Source organism: Centruroides vittatus, unplaced genomic scaffold, assembly GCF_030686945.1.
Source record: "Centruroides vittatus isolate TY-2023 unplaced genomic scaffold, ASM3068694v2 contig_301, whole genome shotgun sequence".
In the NCBI taxonomy this organism is placed as follows: domain Eukaryota; kingdom Metazoa; phylum Arthropoda; class Arachnida; order Scorpiones; family Buthidae; genus Centruroides; species Centruroides vittatus.
Window position 1 is genome coordinate 2,997,726 of NW_027121927.1, and position 23,306 is coordinate 3,021,031.

Sequence of the window (23,306 nt, forward strand, 5' to 3'; positions counted from 1 at the left end):
CGTTCTCTTTCCATTCCACGGTGACGATGGGCCACGTGATGTCTTTAGGCCAATGACGTAACGAAACGTGACAAGGGATCGAAAATGGCGGAGGAAGGTTAGGTCAGTGACATGAGAATTGATTAAAGATCTGGTTGTAAATGACACAGTGGCTCGGAATGGAGGGAAATGGGATGGGTAACTTACTTTCTTTTTTTCTTTTCTTTTTTTTCAAAATCCAGACCGGAACATTCGTAAAGAAAGATTCGAGAAGAGAGGAAAAAAAGAGATTCTAAATGAATAATAGTTTGAGTCGAGCGTGACTGAGTATTGTTACAGAAACGGAAGGGAAATCATTCCCTTTAATACTGGAAACATCAGTAATTACTCGGACTGAAAAGAGAATTTTTACAAATATCTTAAAAAACATCCTGCGAGAGACAAAATAATGAGAACTCCATTATTAAAATGGAAAGTACGTGTTAAATATACGAGAAAACATTCCGGAAAAAGAAAAAAAAAATTCATTAAAAATAGCAACTACTCTAGTCTATTTTTCCAAACCTTAATTCATTATTAAGAGATTTAAATATAGAATAAGTTGGACGTTCCGTTCGTATGTCTATTCTGTCATTTAAGAAAATAAATCTATCTAATTCCGAATATATATTTATATGCAAAGTACAATACGAGGAAGTTTACACACACGAAAAATAGAACTAACTCAATAGATCGTTTGCTTATCGTATAGACAATGTTAGCATATGGTTCATTTTTTTTACTTTGTCACAGATAAATGACACGTAACTCCATCTATCACTACAGGAATAGACCATCGCTTGCTTTAATGATTAAAGACTCTTTGTGCTTCCATTTATATCTCTGAGGACTGAGGGTACGCGCATCAACTTATTATATTACTAACTTTCTCTTATTTTAAACGCTTCCATATTGCTTCTTTCCTGTATAAATGCGGGAAAAAAAGTTAAAAAAAATCAATTATTTTAACACGAACCTTTGGGATTTCGATGTATTACAAAAAGTAATAAAATATTAATAATTCTATCTCTATATATATACGACTTTTTTAGGCAAGTAGATGAAGATATCCTCATCAGGTCTTATCTAACTTACGTAATGGATGACATCACGAACTTATCGTAATGGTTATCTGCGGCGAAAGGATAAGTTTTTCCTTTCTTTTTTTCTATTTTCTCCACTTTTCCATTGTTCTTTCTCCGAAAACCCGAATTCGATGTTGTTTATCAGTTAAAGACAAAAGTATTTTTTTTATTCTTTCTAAAAAAAACACACACACAACTTCGACAATTTCCTGGCGATACTATTCTCCAATAAGTTATAATGCTTTTACAGATTTAATTATAGAAGATGGTAGGAGTATCAGAAATCAATCTAAAAAATTGAATAGGAGTAAAAGGCGGAAAAAAAAGGTATTTTTAAACTGAGTTTAGCAAAGCAATAACAGATGGCGCTAAAAGGGTAAATTTGAATAATTTCCTCCTCCACATTAATTATTAGAGTCGAGGATTTGGAGAAATGATCACATTTTGGAGTATATTTATAAAAATGCCGAATTGGCATTGGCGTAAGGATGATATAGGGTAAGCCTTATCAGAAAGAATTCAGTCGAATATGAAAGATGGACTTAATACATCAAGAAGAGGAAGTTTTTAGATAATATGAAGAATTTACATCATTTCAGACGGAAGATTCTCTGATGGTATTTCAGAAATTCTCAATCTCTTTCCAAAAAAATGATACATCGAAGGTTGCTTTTTTGAAATTCCAAAACTTCTATTAATTATCTAAATATATAAATTGTCAAAATGAATAAGATTGAATATTCTTGTAAGTATCCGTGTAACGATAGCTTTTCCATCATTCTTACGTTCTAAATTGCAGTCCCGCTAGTGGATTGTTCATCATTCTTAAACTCTACCCGAGTGCAGAGCTTTGTTTTTCCTAATATAAACTAAGTGTTACGTTAGAGAATAAGAATTTAACGGAAGTTAGTGGAGAGATATTATTGAATAAGAGGGAAGTAAGTCCTGATGTTTCTAGTCACTCCATCATCTGCTTCTGGACTTGGAGATACAGCGACTACCTGGTCAGAGCAATCCATTCTGGGAGCTGACCCTCACGTGTTCCCAGTGAGATAGAGTATGATATCGACCCGTTGAGAAGCCATTGGTTTGCCTACAATTCTCTAATATTACTGAACTTACTGACAAGGCATACATTACTTTTATGCTACACTTGCCTTTCTCTAATAAAAAAATATATATATATATATAAAAGTATTTTTATGGATTCTGTTTAATAGAATTTCTACAAAAATTTGACTCGATTTTTAAATAAAAATTCTATATATTTTTTTTAAATCTAAAATTTATTAAAGATATCGTTTGTCGTATATCAAAACATTTCTCTTCTAAAAATTGCTTCCTACTCCCCTAATGGGCTACTAACAATTTACTTTGTAACTCACTGTTCTAAAAAAAATAAATAAATAAATTATGGTGCTTGAAAAAATATAGTGGAATCTTTTTGAAATATTTATATAAAATTTTATTTTAATAAAATTTCGTGTTTTATAAAATATATTTTTTTAAAAATTCAATTCTGTTTGTATAGTCTGTAATTTATTTCATAAGTCAATCAAGTGAAAATAATTTTTTTTAGAGAAAATTAGATTTTTTCGATCGATATTTTATTTAATATTCTTTTATAAATTACAGTAGTTATTCATTAATTTTTAATTTTTTAAATTATTTTTTTTTATTTTTTGTTTAAGGTATATTTGGAATACCCCATCGTAAGAGATCTTCATTTACAATAGTTGTTTAATTTGACCCAAACTATTTTAACGTCTGAAGTTTTATTTGCAAAGTGAAATATCTAAACATATCTTCTAAAACCTTACCTAATTTAAAGTATTGGAACAGTTGATTAGCTCACATCACAATTACGATTGATTCCCTCCCACGCTTGATACAAGTACAGTACATACCTGGATTTGGATGTTCCAGAACTCGAAGTGAAGAATAATATTCATAAATTGTACAAAATTTAACATGTTTACAACTAAAACAATTTCGAAATAAATGATAATTTCGAATAAATTTGACTATCTGTCTGTAACACTCAACACCTAAGATTGAATCGCGTGCGATTTTCGGTGCACCTCGGTGCCGAGGGCGTTGTTAAGTTGACAAATCACCTCACAAGTCATTGTCTCACACGCCTAATGGGTCAAACATTACCGCAACTCTTCTTACTCTAAGTGATCTCGCTCTAACATAGGGGTTGCAACAATTACCTTCGACCATTCACCAACTATAAAGTGACGAGACCATTTTTTATAGTCTAAAAACCTAATTTTAAGGAGAAAAAGAGTAAACGTATCTGTAAGGTTTTTCTATTTTTATTCGTTTAAATTAAAAATAAATCAACTATACTCGACGAAACGTTAGAAGAGTTGCGGGTCTTATTCGTATGTACACACCCATTAAGATAACTGGCTCACGTTGTCACGCGAGATCTGTTCAATGATAAATAAACATCTCTCGGTTTCTCTGCATATTTTTATCGATGTGTTCTCGTTATTTAATATAACCGGAGGGATACGATAAATTGCGGTTCTAGACCCGCGGGTAACAATTTCTTACCAATTTAAACAAGATGGCGACTGGGTTTCCGCCATTTTGGATTCGTTTACATAATGGGTGACCTTCGACCGAGTAACCATCAATTTCTTTCCTCGGGCGACGACGAAAGAGCAACGAGACCACTTTCAGCATCGTAACTTAACAAAGTGACGACCCTTCCGAGTTACGATAATAAGGTTTGTATGGAAAATGTTCCTAACTTTTTTTTATTTTTTGTTTAACGCGGATCGGAACGTTAAGTAGAGGAAAAAATTAACGATAGAAGGGAATTTACGAGGAAAGAATCACGATATCCTACAGAATAAACAATAAAAAGAACATAAATTCAGATCAATGGTGTTCGCGGAACACACTCGAAATGGTGATATATGTCTCAAGTGGACTAGAAAAACTGATAGAATACTGGACAAGGTTAGCTTCGATGGCAGATAGACAGAGAAAAGGCTTTGCCTGACAACTACAAGTTAAAGATAGGATCAGGTTAATCCAATTACACTTCTAGTTGTTACACGTTTGTCCAGTAAATTTGGCACCTGGTATCCAACTCGGGATCTACTATTTTGAAGCGAAATTTTATGGTTTCTAAGCGGGGTTTATATGATTGTTGACATAATCGAGTTTTGTTGCAATCGTAATTTAATATTAAGTTTTATTACGACACTAATCCAAACTTAATTTCCTTTTGAAAATTTAAAAAATTTATATATAAAACAATACTAATTGTTTCTCAGAGAAATCGATAAAAACAATTTTATCGCTGGTCTATTATACGCCGCAATTTCGAGTAATTTTAATAAAAATTTGCTACAAAAATATTTTACTCAGGAATTTTATAAAATTCCGCTTAATGCGTACTTACAATAAGTTCCGAAATTACAATTGCCTATTGTCCATAATGGCACGTGATATGCCGTAGACGTACATATTGCGGTGCATATCTCGAATATTACGCAAATTATTATAATTCATTCCAGTTATAGATATTTCGTAGGTGTAATCACGAGCATTTTATGTTCCGTGATGCATTAGAAACGTCGCGTGTAACGCATTACAAGAACTATCTCGATACTGTTGATGATATATTAGAAGCGTTAAAATATCCCCATAAGCCATAGAAGCATTAAGTATCTTAATAACATTGGATACTTTCCTACAGCTTTATGGCATTGCATTACGATTAATCGAGGAATATGCCAAAAGATTATGCCCAAAAATGCATTATAACACGTCACACAAGCTTCGAAAGTGTTATCTACCCTTTATCTTCCGTAGAAAAAAAAATAAATAAATATAATTTAATTATTAAAATTAAAAATTAGCGAAGAAAATGAGTGTTTTCCTTCAATTTCCATACACATTGACGATTAAAATGTAGGTGTTCGTTAAGAGAAAAGTCGCTTTCAAAGTTTATCAAGTAAATTAATTTGTTCATTCGTCATTTGTTAAAGAAGAAATTACATTTTTGGAGGTGTTTTCTTTCCTTTTATTTGTGTTAAATGAATGCGAATGTTTTCCAACGAAGAAGAATTTATTAAAGAGTAGGAAGATTTTTTTTCCTCCAGTTAAAAATGAGAAATAATCTTCAGCAGCTAAAAGTTGAGTTTTTAGAAGAATTGTCTTCGAGCATTATTTATGAAGTGTAGTGTAATTTAGTTTCCATATCTTTCTTCTAGGAAAAAAAAATTAAAAAAAATAAATAAATATTGAAAAAACTGTAAAGAATTTAAAATGCAAGATAAGAATTGTATTTTAATGATAATAAAATTTTTAGAATTATGTTAATTCCAACAATTTTTTTCTTTTTTTTTTGAATGAATATTCAATGAAGAATAATACAAAAAAAACTTATGTAACAAGTAAGAGATCTTTAAATGTAAGAAATATTACATTTTTATCTTTACAGTATTTAAATTATATATATATATATTAAATTTTAAATTAATTTGAAACTACAGTACGATCTAAAAATCAGTTAAACATTGTAAAAATTAAATTATTGGTTTAGGCCTATATATTTTCATACAACGCTTTGATATATTTTCACGAATTGCTTACAAGGCTTCGGGCAATCCTTTATTTATATAGAAAATAGTCTAAAAATTGAATTAATCGCTTTTCTTACAAGCGATTCGATGGTTTGTGAGTGTGAAGATCTACAGTAGGCTACGGTACAACGCTTTGAAACATTGTTGAATCTAGTAAGAAACTCGATTTTAACTGAATTTTAGACCACCCTGTGTATAAATAAATACGTTTTCATTATCGCAAATTGTAGAAATGCTCACAAAACGCGTGGTTAGCGAGCTTTTGTGTCACCCTTTACATATAAAGACGACGTTTTCGTGTAGTTGTAACTAATTAACTAATTTTTTGGCCACCCATCCTGTGTAATTTTGGTTAAAAATTAAAGGTAATAATTGCCTTAACTTCACTGATAATTCATCTTCCATTAGCAAGTTAATTTAATTACTTAAAACTTTTTCTTTAAAAAAAAAAAAGAAAAAATTAAATTAAAATAACAACACTTGGAAACAAAGTTTATTTTAAACCATAGAGGAAAAGTCTGTAGAACGTGATGAAAATTTCATGAAGATACGAAATTATATAATACAAAGAAAAGATTTTTTTTTGTTAACAAATAAAAATAATTTTTTAATTTAATTTATTATCTGTATTAAAAGTTGCTTAAGGGCTTTTATAAAATTTGATGAAAAATAAAAATTTTCTAAAATTTGCTTAAATTTTAATTAAAATATTAACAAATAAAGTTATACTATATAAATTAGCACTTTTTTTAGGAAAAAAAATTAATTTAAAAACGTATTACTTTTTTATATAAAATGTAAGATTAACAAGCGTATTTTTAAATTATAATTAAGCAAAGATTTTATAATATACTTGAAATATTTTAAATATAAATTTATAGGGTGGCTCAGTTTACCGAATTAGCCAAAATTCTTATGCTCCGACTTCTGGGTATTTGTGTTTTGTTAAATTTCGCTAAAAATCTTCTAATTTATGTGTAAAATAGGTTTTAAAAACAATTTTTAAACGAAGATCAACGAGTAAAATATGTAGAAATTACACATTTTTTTAAAAAATTCATTAGAAATTGTACTTTTATTTTATTCTTTCAATTAGGAACTAATAAAAATATTTCTAATAAATTTCACAAAAATATACAAAATTATATAATATTTTTAATTATTCGAATAATTAAGAAGTATTAACTGGAATCTCGTGCATACAACCCCTGTAATTGAGTTACATACAAAGTTTAATGGTTAATTTATAGAAATTTCGAAGGAATATTTAAAAATAAAATATTCAGTTATTCAAAATTAGATTTTTTTTTTAAAATTTTTTTCCCTTGCCATTAGATCCAAGTAAGCTCTCTTACGTAATTAATTTGAAGTTTTTAAAAGGTCTAGAGTATTTGTTAGTATGTAAAAGGCTAACTAGCGATAATAACGATAATTAAATCTTTGAAAATTATTAATCTTATAGATAAGGTTCTGTCTTCTTAATTAAAAGTCGAGGGAGGAGAGATGCATTTTGAACGAGTTATTGTGGCCAGAAATTTGACAGAAGTCATTAATTAGCCATTGACTTATGCGTATGTTTGGAAGCGACAGAAAAGTCTGCAAGATTCTGATGCAACATCAGTCAAAGGAGAATTGTTCATGGGCTAAATGGGCGGATCGAGGCCTCTGAATAATTGAAGGCGAATACAATTAATAACAGATGTACGGGTTAATTGGCCAACTTCTGTCTTTCACACGTGCACACACCATTCCGCTCTTTAATATATTTTCATTAATATGGATTAATATCGTTTATTGGCCTATCGCTTAATGTCTTCTAAGAACTTTATCTCCGGTTTTTTACCAATTAGAAACGTCTGTACGCGTGTCTGGATGCCAGATACGAAGAGTTAAATTGTGCAAAAATGCATTTATGATATTAAAAATTGCCGCTTAACTCTTCGTTTTTTGTAAGAGTACACAAGAGAGATAATGGCGCATCAGGGGTGCTTTCGAAACTTTAAGGAAAAGGTTGTTGTAAACTTTAAAAAATTGCGGTCTTGAATTGAAATTTCGGGTATGACTCCGAAATGTATGAGTACAGTGGGACCATACCATACGAGGTTTCAGGTTTACGCTGTTGGCAATCCGAAAAAAAGGGAAAATACATAGGATAAAAATTCTTAATTGCGCGCCAACTCCGCGCCATTTTCTCAAATGCACGAAGCCTCGTTCATTCTCGTTCTGAGAAAGCGTTAATATGATAATTTCTTTGTTTTGCAGTAAGTAAATATAGGGACTGGCATCGGTCTTTGTCCGGAGTTGTCGGTTGTAACACGCTGTTGACATCAGTACTTCTCTTTGTTTCCTTTACGCTAATTACTTTGCAAACATGCTCCAAAATGCAAGAGTAGTGATGCAGGTAGCTCTGATAAGCCAAAGAAAAGATGCAAAGAGCGTACTTTAGAGGAAAAACTTAAAATTTTATATTTTGTGAGAAAATAAAAAAATTCTACTTCCGAAAATTTAAAAAAATTGTTTTTATGATTTATAGTATTATGCTATTTATTATTAATGAAATGTTTATTCCCTTATTCATATAAAAATTATGATAAGTAGGCTTATGCTAATGTAGGAAATACTTAATAATTAATGGGGTTCGTTATTTTACGCGAAGTGTCTTGGAACGTGTTTAGAAACTTATTGTTTACTCTCTTCCTCCTTTACTTTTATTATAGTGTTTCCAAGAAAGGTCGTTCCAGCTTTCTATCTCTGATTGGAAACAAATATAAAATTTTGGCCATTTGAGGTTATTCGTAGATGTAAGACTTCACTTTTTATGCTATTTTTATTTTTACTCTTTCCTCCATGAGGACACTAGGCCCACCATTGACCGAATGGATAAAATCACGCTTGAAGGTTCACGCTTCTCGAACGGGCTGGCCACGTGGAATGTTTTGGGTTTTCTTCACGTTAATAACATCTAAAGAAGGGCTAATTTCCCTTAAGAAGTCCTCCCGGGATGTAACCTCCCCTTCGACAGATCTTCCGATCTACCGCGTTGGTATCCGTCGAGGTCCGTTACGTTGCCATATGTAGATAAACAAACCAGGTGGCACAGTAAAAGGGCTTTTTTCAAACCCTCCATGGGGTCGGCCAGGCCCTCAATGGGCATCTGTATGGTGAGGGCGACTACCTTCCGAAAAATTTCTGGCAATTTCGACATGCCAGATTCGATCTTTGGTCTCCAAAGCGGTGGGCTAAAGTCTTAAACGCTTCGGTCATCCGGTCGGCACTATTTTGATATTTTAACCGTTGACCTTATAAGCCAAGATGGATGCAACTTAAAAATTTTAAATGGTTATCCGTATTTTCTAGCATGTCTTTTTAAAGGACTTTTAATGCTAAATCCGATCGTTCAGAAGTTAACATATAGAAACAATGTGCCGAAGGATAATAATTTTTACCTTAAATATCAGAATATCAAAATAAATGAAAAAGTATTGTTTTTATATCTATTAATACTCTCAAGCTTTTAAATTTCTATGTCCAATAAGACCAGATATTGGTTTTTCTTGAACACGCTAGAATAGTTTAAAAATTGAAATTCAGAATATAGAGTTTAATTCTCAAAATCTTGTTAATTAATGCAAAAATATAAAAATTAAAGAATATAATCTGCGGATAATTCTATTTTTTAACGTGCAGACACGCATATCTCACGTTGTTAGCAAACTAGATAGGTGAACGTGCTCGACGTCTACCCCAGAAAGAATTTTTCAGTTTCTTCAATGATATATATACAATTATATTAGGAAATTTGACAACGTAGAACTTGTTTATTTCTATTCTCTAGATTCAAAATTTATACTGGAATTTTTTCAAATTTTCTTGTTTAAACGAACGAAGAACAATAAATGCATTACGGATCTTTAAATTACTATCATCTTTCAATAGGACAGGGCTAGAATGAAAATGTTTATCGAATTATTCTTCGCAGATGTTTATTCGGAAAGAAGACAATGAACAAATACTAATGTCACATTTACTAGACACGGTGCTATATTTTCTTTACCTCATTTCACTCTTCTGGTTGTCAGACGAGGGAATTTGTTTTCGCCATGAGATTTGTAATCTACTTTGTCTTTTTAAGAAGTTAGATCCATACGTTCTTAATCCTGTTATGAATAAAAGTTTGAAAATCTTCGCAGGTACCTCGGAAAATAACAGTGGGAGTGTTTTCGTTGGCCGACGATCGATAAAAATTACAAAAATACTCTAGATACCTGCAGAACTAACACGGGAAACGTTGGCTTACTAGAGGCGTTAAGAACCCCCTCGAACATCTGGTTCGAATCTATAGAAGGACATAATGGAAGCTGACATCAGACTATTCTACTTCTGTCCGATTTCGGTGGAAATGTAGCGGAGAGGTAGAGAAGACCGAATCAAAGTGGACAGTTTGTACACAACATCCATTGTCACTTAGTCCGAGATACAGATGTCGAGTGGGACGATGTCAAAGTCCACCAACACCGTCGGGATTCAAAGAAATAAGGTTAGACAGCCGTTTTTCGGTTAGATAGGGCGTAAAATCGCTAAACCGGGGATAAGTCCATCTTTAATTCATACGACTTCCACATTTTCATTAATATATGATAAAATCGTTTTTTAAAGTACGTCGAGAAAGAAGATAAATGTTTAAATAGTCCAAAATAAGAATCGAAGGAGGAAAAAATGGAGCCATTCATATTCAAAAAGTCAAACGGAAGACGTTTTCCTCGACGGATCTCATAAATTAAATTGAGGGCAAAGAGGAGGCATCCATCTATTTCTCTCATATCAATCGCAGACTACAATACGAATCTTGGATTCACAAAAGGGAGAAGAATTTCTACGTGGAAATACAATCTTTCTCGGATGGTGACAGACATCGAGTCGTTTGATAGATAACACTGACAATCACTACCGAGGTGAAGATATCAATAAATGGGTTCGCCGAATGGAAAAAGTGATGGCTTTTGTCATTTTCACTAAATCCTTAGTATCAACCATTTGGATGTCACGCCGCACGCAAAATGTCCATTGGGCCGTGAAAATAACTTTTTTTCTTTCTCACGAAAACTATTTTGACAAAGATTGCCAACATTCTTCTCAATTAGGACGAATTGGTTTGGAAAGTTTTTCAAATTCGAGAAAAATATTTTCCGCAATTTCTTTACCTTTCGACAGAGAGGATAATCGATAATTTGCCACGGAGTGTGCCAATCTATTTCCTTTTTAGCTACATTTATCTAATAGAGATCTATGACAAGTCGAGACGTATTTTACATTTTTTATTTTTCTGTTTATTACTTTGCAAATAGTCCCCGGGGCGAAATTTACCGAATTCCAAACGCATTAAGGGTGGAAGTAAATGAAAGAAAGAGGTTGAATAGGGTATCGACGATTCCGGTAATGCCACTAAAAGGAAAGAAAAATCGTAGGAAACCACCAAATCGAAATTTTGGTCGTCCACGTGGTTCCCTTCTGCACAATATCCGAATAGTGGTCTTTGCAATCGTGTCCGGTGGTTCTGCTGTCATGCTGATTGTGAAACTCTTCTAGTAAATGGCCACTTTGTCCTACTCTAATGTTCGCAGTTAATTGGAGTTGCCTGCAAGAATGGAAAACTTCTGAATGCCTTTGAGTGACAAAGATCCAGAAATCATCAATACGACTTCCATTTTGTATAGACACGTCCTTACAATAGTTAGATAGATGGAGTTTCTTTTACAAGAAATTTCCCTTTTTTCTTTTTAAATTATATAAAGTTGAAAAATAAATTAATTTAACAATTATTATTATGAAATCTCGTTAAAATTTTTAAAAAATACGAGAGAATTTTGACTTTAAAACAGTTAATTTCGATACAATATGTAAATTTCCTTGCGGCTGGATACTATGAATTTTAATGTTTTTAAGAGGATTTTACGATGTCAAAGTGCAATTTCACTGTTGAATTAAGTCAAAAAGCGCGTAGAAATGAACGAAACACAGAAAATTGGATATAATGGCGAGCATTCCAACATGGTGATTTCCAATATAGTTTCATTTCGAGCAGAAACATCGCTAGCGAAAATATATCGACGAGATATTAATATCGAAGGTAGAATTTATGTAGCTTTAATATTACGAAATTATAAATGTGCACATTTTGGAACAAATAAGAAAATTGTGTAATAATATTGGTGACAACGTTACCATGGAAATGATGTTTAGTGAATTGTTACTAAAATTCACTCATGTAGGAACAATCAAATTTAATTTGTTGATGTCGTACGATGTTTGCTGTCAGCAAGTATTGTACGTTCGATCTTTAGGTATAGAAGTTGTTACAGTTGATGCGTTTGTATTCTGTCGATTCACGAAATATTATACTCTAACCTGGAATGAGATTAGCTGATTATTCATTCGAAAATTGCTAATTATGTTTCGTCCGTGAGAAGAAACTATTTAAAGACAGAAAAAATAAAAATAAATCGATGGTAAGCGAGGGAGATTACCATAATGGCAATTTTGTATTGCCAATTTTGGTGTTTACAGATAAATCAAAATGTCATCAAGTGGCAAAATCGCTGTGGAAAACCACTTTTTCAACTATAAATTTCTAGGTTTCGGAAGACTTTCATCTGTCGTTCGTTAAAAGTAAGAAGCCCTTTAATCCAATTTATTCGTTTTGACTAAAACAGATACAAACAAAACCCGAGAACAATCCACTTAAATTAAAGAATTCACCAAGGAATTTTTTCTAAATCTGAATTTTTGATTATGTCTTCTCTTCGGGGAATTTCAGCAAATAATCTCTTCTTTTTATATATACATCCCCCTTACGAGGACAGTATCAAATAGCATTAAATTAAAAAAAAAGGTAAAGAAAAACGTAGGTAAAATTGATAAAAATCCAAGTTTTAAATATTGTTAATTAGTTAAATCTTTTATGAAATTCAATTTTCGGTTGTAATTAATAGGATAATAATTTAATAATACTTTTCTCTTTCCGGTTTAAAAAGTACTTAACCTAATTAACGAAATTATTTAATTTGATCATTTCATTTTCTTATCACTTACTTTTACACGTGCAGAAAAAGAAAAAAATGAGAAAAAAACGAAGTTAATGTACAAAAAAATAAAACATTTTTGTCTTTAATTTTATTATAGGAGAGGAAAAAAAAACACTAGTTAATACATTACAGTTGTAATCGAAAATTATCGAAAAAAGCCTTCAAAATTAGATGTTGGAATTTTAATATCACGTTAATACCTGAAAAGAAATTGAATCTTTCTGGTATTTTTTTTAAACCGTGTATAAAAATAGAGAAATTATAATGCTGCAGCTTAAACGTAATGAGAATCTCCAACAAATCAACTATATTAATACATTAATTTCCAAAAAACACGTGTTATTCCTAGTTAAATTGATCGGTTTCCACTTCTATAAAATAGGTAGAAAAATAAAAAAATGACAAGAAATAAAGATGTCACATGGTTGAAGGGGCATCGGATGAGTCCTACTTTTGTTTCAGCACTTTACACTAATTGAATCATGTGATCGCCAACCCTCTATCCACGTACAAACTATCACAAATGGGTCCATTAGTGATATAACACAACCATCTTCATTTCTTCCTGACTCCCCGTTGTTTTCATCTAATGTGTTTTCCAGTTTAGCAAATAAGGAACCAACAATAGTTAAAAAAAAAAAAAAGAGAGGAAGACAAAACTATTAAGTTGGTGATTACACTTTGACCAAGGTTTCAATTATATAGCTACAAACTGCTTTATAATTACTATTCTTTGTGTGCTTCCGAGTTTATCCGTTTCGTGAAATTAGCGTGAAGTTCGTTTCGTGAAAATCGATATCTTCAGAAATTTCCAAGGGGTTAAAGTTCTTCTTTCCTCAAAAAAATCTATAGAATCGACTCGATAAAGTCTGCAAAGGCGCTGTTTGGTTTCAATTAAACTAAGAATTCTTTGAAGTTTAGAACCATCGAATAAAGAATAAATAAATAAATAAAATGTCTCTTTTTTTTAAATTTTTTTCTTCTAGAATTTCTTAGATAAATAGACGAAACTAATTTAGCATTCGCTCTTCATTTGAAATTGTAAAAATCCAGTATTTTTACAGCATAAATTTCGTTTGAAATTGTAAATAAATAAAAATATAAAAGGTAATATTATCACCCGAGGATCAGTAAAGGATAAGAAGACAATAGGAGAAACATTAAACTTCACTTATACCAGACAAGGTTACAATTTATTTTCTTACTTTCAATCGATACATTTCCATAAATCCCGAAGCGTATCTTTAAAAAAAAACGCGACTTAAAAAAATCTTTTAAATTTTATTTCTTGGAATGGCAAATTTGAAATTCTTTTCTTTTCTTTTTCAACTTTAAAATATTAAATGAAGTGAGTGAAGGTAAATTTTTCAACCGAAGAAAAATTAATACATTAATCTTCGTGCTTAAGATTTAATTTATAAACATTCCTAAATATATTATAAAAAAAATTATTTGATAAATAGTTTTCGACTAAACAATTTTTGGAGTTGCTTTATCGATGAAATATATTTTATGTTTCGTGTGGAATATTTTTATTTAAATTAAATAATTTATATCTTTTCGTAAACGTTATTTGTAAGATGTTAATCAAGTGTCGAAATAAAAAAATTCGTATTTCCAGGATTTGTGACGAAAATTCTCTAATTACTGTCCTCTAATTGCTATCCTTCTCTAATTATTACACTCTAAATTCCGTTTTTTTAAGTATGCTTCCTTAAGTACTACTCAATAAATACCTCTTCGTATATCATCATTTTAATTATTATATTCTAAATATTATTCTTTAAGTGGAATCTAAACAGAATTACAAATTTTACGCGAAAATTGCTGGAAATCCTATAAATCCTACTGCAGAAAATGTTTCTAAATAAGATTAAAATTATATAAACCATATACTTTTCGTGTTTCTATCAAATTAACCTTCAAAATTCGACCAAGTTTTCTATAGATTTACCATCGATCGCGATCTACAGTTTGAAAACTTTGTCCTAAAAGGATGAAGATTTTGAAAAAGTTGAAGCTTGTGAGATAGGATTTAAGAATTTTAAACATTCGACTATCACTTTCTAGTTAAAGTACACATCATCTTTTAGGGAAGTACTCAAAACATTCTACCGTGCGACACCTGTCAAGCAGGCGTGACACATCAACGTATGCTTGTTTGACGTGGAGCGTATCGTGTCCTAGATACGTCACGTGATAGTAGTTGGTCCCTTTGCACCCAGCGAGAAAGGGAGCGTGAAATATCTATGACTACAGAAAGTAGAAAAGTTTGTAACATTTAGAGAGATTCGTACCACTGCTTGTTGCTCTCGAATATCCACCATTTGCAAGAAGATTGCAAATTCTATGTAGTAACTTTCGACGTAAACAAGGATTAAGTTTATAATATTTCGGACAGTTATGTTGATTTCTAATGGAATTGCCATTTTCGATGTTAATATATCTTAAAAATTAGATAAATAATTTCGGATTTGAAGAACATTTTCCGCTATTTCAGTGTTTCTAGATTATAATCTAGAAGCATTCGAAGTTCGACGTTTATTTTTCTAAAGATAATCAAGCGCTAAATATATTTTAAATACCGTATATATAATGTGGAGATAAATATTATCAATAAAAAACAACACACTTAATTTTTGCGCAAATTTTGTAATTTGCATAAAATTCATTGTTTTCTCATTCATGTAAAACCAGATTATGATTCATATATAATCTGCCGATAAAACGCCGCAAAAAAAGTAATAATAATAAATGCAAATTAACTAATTTGCATAAAAATTAATCTAAGGCGCATTCGTTTTATGTAAATAATGTACACTTTTACGTCAAATTGACGTCATCATCACACTTTTATCGTAGAAAAACCACAAGAATGACGTTAAATTGACGTAATAGCTCAAATTATTCGAACAAAACGAATGCACCAGTAGATAATTTGGGTTAAACACCAGAAAACAGTTAATTTTTATGCAATTAGGTATCGAAAATGATTTAATTCTTATTAATAAAATAGGAATAAATTCTTCTAAAATTATGATTCATTGAGTAAAAATTCTAATAACAAGCCCAACAAATTTATTTGAATTACATTTAAAGATAAAAAAATTAATTTATCAACGTTTAATACTCTAAAAATATATATAATATATAATAATATATATAATAATATATAATAGTTAAATTTTACTTCAAACGAGCTAATTTTCATGAAAAACGAACCTAATTGAACCTACGTAATTTGGTTTAAACACTAGAAAACACTTAACTTTTATGCAAATTAGGTAGCGAAAATGATTCACTACGAAAAAATAAAGCAGAAGCTTGTAGAAAAAAAAACAAGAGTCATTAAATAATATAAAATTTAAAAAAGAACAACAACGAATTTATTTGAAGATAAAAATAATTTGAAATTATCATTTATTATACCGGACTCGCAACCGTTTAACGAATTAACCTTTTTAGTTATAAATAAAATTTTAAAGTTCTTAATGGTTTTGTGTTCTTATTTAATGATCGAGAAATTATATTTTCGAAATTTCAAACATGTTTAATGGAAAGAAAAATGTTTACAAACAAACACAGCTTTAGGTAATGCAGAAGTTTCGTTTAACGATTGAAAAACGTTTCTCTTCCAACTAAACAAAACGTTCCAGACAATCATTTAAAAGTTTTTTGGTGTATTTTTAGAAGAAGTTTCTATTTAAAAAAACAGCTTTGAAAATAAGTACAGTTGACAATTATTTGATAAAAGGAAAAAAAAATGCCAAACAGATAAATTATACAATAATATCTTAGTTTAACACACGTTCGACGGGACATCATTTTTAGAATTTGGATGAGGAATTTTTAGAAACGAAAATAGAAAATGCATTTCCTCGATTTTATGTAGTTAATGCGTTTCCATTAATGGCTATTGATTAACAGAAGCTGCAGATGTTTCTTTTATATTTAATAAATATCTACAATTTCGATAACGTTTATTTGAAACGTTAACAACCAGAATAATAATAATAAAAAAAACAATATTTCTCCTTTATACCTTCACACTTAATTGGCATTTAAAGTTAATTAAAGATTTAACTAAAAAATTAGGGAAATTAAAGTAGGATTGTTTAGAGAAACCTTAAAAAGATAATACCGAAATTAATAAGTGTATAAAGAATTATTTCATTTCAATAAATATTTAAAAAATTTAAATTGTTGGAGAACTCAATTAAATTTCGAAATGATTCAATTAAATATTTAAGACAGTTAATATCGCAATTTTAAAATTTTATTACTTTTAAATTTTAAAAATTAAAATTTCACTATAGTTAAAGATCAACAACAATTTGGGAAAAATAATATACAATTAAATATAGTTTTATTCTTAAATAAAGCTTTAAATAAATAACGTTTATTGTAACTGATGTATCATAGTCTTGTTAGTCTCTTTGTCAGCAAACTGTTTGCATTTTTTATGACAGAACTTCTGACAACCCCGTCTGAGATCATATTGTGAAGTATTGCTTAGGTTACTCCTCACACTAACCCGAAGCACTAAGCTGAATCAATTTTGCATTGTCTTATAAATGTTATAACAGCTTGGATAAACAACAGAATTATATGTGAATCGATATCTTGAGATTGAAAAGTTTAGTCGAATAGAAAAAAAAACAATTATCGAAAAAAATATATTTTCGATAATTGTTTTTGTGTTAAAATCTTAACTATTGTTTGATTACATTTCGTTCGGTAAATAATCGAGTATTTTTAGTGTACGATTACATCTGTGAATAATCGAGTGTATTTAGTGTTCGATTACTTCTGAATATTTAGTGTTCGATTACATTTAGTTCAGTGAATAATCGAGTGATTTTAGTATTCGATTGTTTTTAAGGGTTTTTTTTTATTTTAGAAAATATCATTGGTTATAGAAAATACTTGAGTAGTAAATAATATTAAACACCGAATTATCTCTTTTCAATTTGAACATTCATTAACACGAAACGAGATTTTGTCGGTTTGTTAATTATCTAACAAATCTGTAGAATAAATGAAGCTTTAGTAATAATTCGGCTATAAATTATAGAAAATGAAAAAAAAATAAGTAGAAAATTACTATGGTGAAAATTTTAAGTATCTCCAGGCCATATCTACTTTATACACTTTTAAACTTTATCATAATTCCATTTTCGGGGTGAACCATTTCTCGTTTCTATCACTATTATTTCTGTCGAGTTTCTTTTTAAAAAATCCACTTTGTTGTCGTAAATTGCGGGAACTCAATTTTCATTTCACTTTTATCATCAGCCGCTCTTTCTGTTATCGAAATTTCACCCTCGAAAAAATTCAAAATATAATTTTTTTCTTGTAGAACCCACACAACACATTCCATCGATATAGGTAAGGAGTATTTTTGGGAAGAAAGAGCTTGTCAAGTAACAAACAACGATCGATATAATAATATAAAGTAATACTTGTAGCATATTGTACATAATGGCCAAGTGACAAATTCACACAAAGTGAGAGATCCTCCTAATCTCCATAACAAGGAGTCACTACCAAATAAGATATTCAACTAATTCTCATTAGTTTCGCGGTGCCTAAGGGAATAATATTCTCCGTTAATCAAGTGGGATTTATTTTATTTTGATGTAATTTAGTTTGAAGATGTTAAATGGGCGCGTGTTTACGCTTTGTAATAAATAAGCTCAAACAATAAAATATATGAACTTTCTTTAACTTCATATTTTCTTCCTTTTCTCGGTGTTTTTAATTAGGAAGAATTAGTAATTCTTATTAATTCCTAAACTTATAAATAATTCTTTTTAGTATGGTATAAGTTAATAAATTTAACTGGGAATTCTTTAAAAATTCAATTATATAAAACAAAAAGATATATTATATGTAATAAAATAAATAACAAATTATTCTCAAAGTTATAATCAATAAAAATATTTTGTACTTAACAGAATTTAATTTTACAATAACAATAATCTTTTATTAATTTTCTCCATTGACTTTTAAACTAATTAATTAATATAATTAATGTTTATTTTTTAAAATTCATTTTTAAAACTTTATTTTGTATATTAATGATGTTTAATAATCAATTTTCTATTTACTTAATATTTGCAAGATTAATTCAGTGAATTATTTTTGTAAATTTAATAGAAAATTTACATAAAATTGATAAAATTTAAGTGAAATTTTCCAGGAAATAGGCGGAATATTTTGCAGTTTTCAATCATAACAGAAAATTTCCTAAGAAAAATAAAGAGTTATTTCCATATCTAAATATATAGAAGCTTTATAACTTCTTCCTGTGAGCTATATATCTAAAAATAGTGAAGCTGTCCCGAGATTTATAAACATATTTACCCAATAGTGTAAATACATTCGAGCAACTTCCGAATTTTCACAAAGTTTATGAAAAGGAATAGATTTAAAGGATTAGAAACTAACTTCCCTATTCAAATTGTAAAGGGAAACATATTAATAAAGCTAAATTAATTAAGTTAAGTAAGGTAAATTCGTGTGGAGGAATATAGCAAATTAAAATAAAGATAATAGAAGCAATATACTAATAAGGATGAAGTCACATAAGAGTAAATAAAAATAATGTACTAAAAAAAAAGACATTACTAAATTAAATTACTTATATAAAATAATATAAACAGAATAAATGAATATGGATAAATAAATTAAATTCGTAAGTGTAAATATTCTAAGATAAAATAAAGCGATAGAGACGATACATTAAATCAAAATAAATTAATAGTGTAAATAAGAGGAGATAAGTAGGATAAATTCATACAAGTAAATTAGTTAAAGGTAAATTAAAATAAAGGCAACGTGTAAATAATATTTTAATAAAGAAAAATTAATTAAGATGAATACGTATGAGGTAATATAAAGTTAATTAATAAGGAAAAGTAAGATCAATTCACAAATAATATCAATGTAGATAAGGTAAATTTATAAAAATGAGTTAAAGATGAATTAATTAAGGCAAATTCTTTAATAAAAATAGTAGCATATAAGGTATTGTAAATAAAGGAAATTAATAAGGATAAAGAAATGAATAAATATGATAAATATAACCTCATAAAAGTGAATTAAAAGTATATTAAAAGAAAGACACTGAAAATATATTAATAAAGATGAATCAATTAAGATAAACTCTGCAGTAAAGGTAGTATATAAAGTATATGTTATATGAGATAAAGGAGAGAATTCTGTATATTTATACTTAACTTATTTATATTACCTTTATATAAATAAGGTAACTTAATTAGGATACGTAAAGTAAATTCATAAATAATATAAATTTATAACGATGAATATAATAGATTAAAATAAAAGTAATAGAAGCTGTATATCAATAAAGTTAAATTAGAAAAAGTAAAATAAATGTTAATAAGCTATATTCTTGTTAGTTAAAGTATTAAATAAAGTAGATAAATAAGGGTAAATGATGTAAATTACCAGATCAAATAAATTCACAAGGGTAAATATCGCAAATTAAAATAAGACTATAAGAGCCATATATTTATAAAGCTATATTAATAAAGATAAATAAGGAAAATTCGTAAATAAGGGGAATGTTAATAAGGTAAATTAAAAGTAAATAAAAATAGAAACAATAAAAATAGTATATTAATAAAATTTTGTCTAATTAAAAATAAATTAATAAAAATGAAGTAATTAAGAAAAGTTCTGGATATATTACAAGTAAATTAATAAAGGTAAATTGATTAGGAGAAGTAAGGTAAATTCTTGAAAGTAAACTGAAGATAATTTAATTTAAAACAAAGATAACAAAAGCAATATATTAATAAACAATTTTTTTTATCGGTAAGGATAAACTGCATTTATAAAGACATAAGAATTATTATTCATTTAATAAAATAAAATTTAGTTTAAGCCCTTATTAACCTGTTTACGAAAAGATCGAGTTACTAAAAATGAAAGTCGATAAATTAAACGGAAATTTTTATTTTAAAAGTTTTAATAGTTTTAAATAACAATAAGGAACTATATAGAAGAATAAAATATATAATCCGCTTATTGAATTATCCTTTATTATGTTTGACTTAATCGGAAATTGGATATGTCCACTCGTATAGATCAGTATCGTTAAAGCTAAGAAATAATCTCAGTCTAACGATATTGATTGTAACTTGTTGGTTAACTTACACAATTATTACTTACTTATTTTTATTTAGGCTAAATCTATTGCTTAACTTATCAATTACATACAATAAAATATTCACGCCTAGAAATAATCCAGGTTTAATGGTCTATAACCCCATTAACTACTGATTAGTTATTCTTACTTAAGAAAAACACCAATGTTACGATATTGATCCGTAACTTACCGTATAAGTTAAGCGTTTAGCAACACGCTTACTGTTAATTTATACTGTTAACTTAAGGTAATTGTATTATCCTGTCGGTTACTATAAGAAATAACGTTATAAGTAAGCGTAACGATTTCCAGGGTATAAGTTACGTTTTCTTATAAACGTTTATCGTCAAACTAACAAGTAAATTTAGTTACGTTCGTCAAATTACGAATTATATTTATCGAGAAGATCAACAGCATCGCTATCATCTGCAACGATCCAGTAAATAAGTACACCAGCAAACTACACAAATAAATAACTAATAATAATAGCGAGCGACTCGTTTCATGCCAAAAAATTTCATATTTAATTTAATAAAGTTGTAAAACAATTTCTAAAATCAACAAGAGGATTTAAGCCGTTTTATACAGGATGCTATTGGAGCGGTTGTGTGTTTTAAGGGAATAGAAAAGAGTTTTTTAGGAAAAGGAACTGCTATGATTTGATCGATCTATATCTATCATGGAAATAGGTTTAGTGGAGATTGCATTCTGAAATCAAATTTGTTGGCACGGCTGACTAATCGGCAGAATATATATCCATCAGCTATTCCCCAATTGCTTTTGAATTTTTATCGACTGACAGATTTCCAACTGATGAATATCTGTTTATATTCTTCTGATGGAATACAGATGGATAAACAGCATAAACACAAAATACTTTATATAGTTTATATACATTGTTATTTTTTGATAAGAGCACTTTTTGGAACTGAAATATTTATTGTTTTTTCTTGTCAAAAATTGACGGATTATCGAGCCATCAAAACACAAAAACAAATCGAATTTTTTTAAAATTCATTTCCATTTAAACAATATTTTATAATTCGAAAATAATGACAATTTATATCATTTTTTAAAATCGAATCCTTGCTTATATAAACAGGATTTCCAAAAGTCAGTTAATTAACTGTGTTTTGTTTCTCGTGTTCCTGTTACTGTAAATCAGTCGATATGAATCGTAAATTAAGTTTAGCCCAAATCTGAACGCAGTAAAAATATGATTAACTGTCTAAATGGTCGAACAAGAGTGTAATTTAGTCTTCTCGACGGCTAACCGGCATTTGAACCAGCTTGTCTTTCTTTCTGTTCTGTCTGATGAAGAATTTCATTAAAAATTTACTTCTGTAGAAAATAAATTTTACGAAATAATTAAATTCCCTCAAATCATTCTTACGTCATAATTGAATTCTGTGTTAATTCTAATAAATATCTTTCTTTCTCTTAATTGAATTCTGTCGAATTTCGCTTTATTATGAGTGTTATTGCGGCTTATAATCGATTGTATTTCATTTAAAATTATTACGTTTCGAGTTTATTTCCTACCAAATCAATATTACTTCATAATTAAATTTAATGAGATTTAAGTCAAATTAAACTGAATTAACCAAAATTATTAATTGCAAACGTAACAAAGGATAAGCGTATTATACAAGGTACAGTGTGTGTGTGTGTGTTTGTGTTTTTTAGAGAGGAAAAAAATAAAATGGACGTCGTCGCGTCTGCAGACAAAATTGTGTTTTTAGAAGAATTTCATAAAAATTATCGTTTACGTCACACAAAACATTTTTCTACAAAACTAATTTCTGTCAGTAATTGAATTTTGTCATCGTTTAGACAGAAATGAAGTTGGAAATTATTGTTAGTCCGCCATTAAATTTCCTGCACGTCATTAAAAGTAATTAACGTTCGAATGTTTTACCCAATTCAGGAATTATTTAAATTCTAAAAAACTCTTTGTAAAAATTTATATGTGTGTTCGAAAATTAAATAAACGTGATTAAAAATCGAACTCGTCAGTTTTGAGACGAAGGCATTTCTATTTTAAAATGACAATTCTATTCACACTCTGGAAAAGTATTAACATTTTCAAGAAGTAGACATGCTTTTTTATAACAAGAAAATTATCCAGAAGGAATGAAATTAAATGTCATTAAAATCTGAATTGTCGTCATCTATATCAGTTTTTAAATGGTATGTTTTTAGAAAGACAGCTTTTACTTTTAGAAGGTTTTAATAGGCACAAAAAATAGACATCCTTTGAATATTTGTCTTATCCAATTAAAAAAACCTGCGTGTCTTATAAAAAAAATATATAAAAAATTTCCCAAAAATAGAG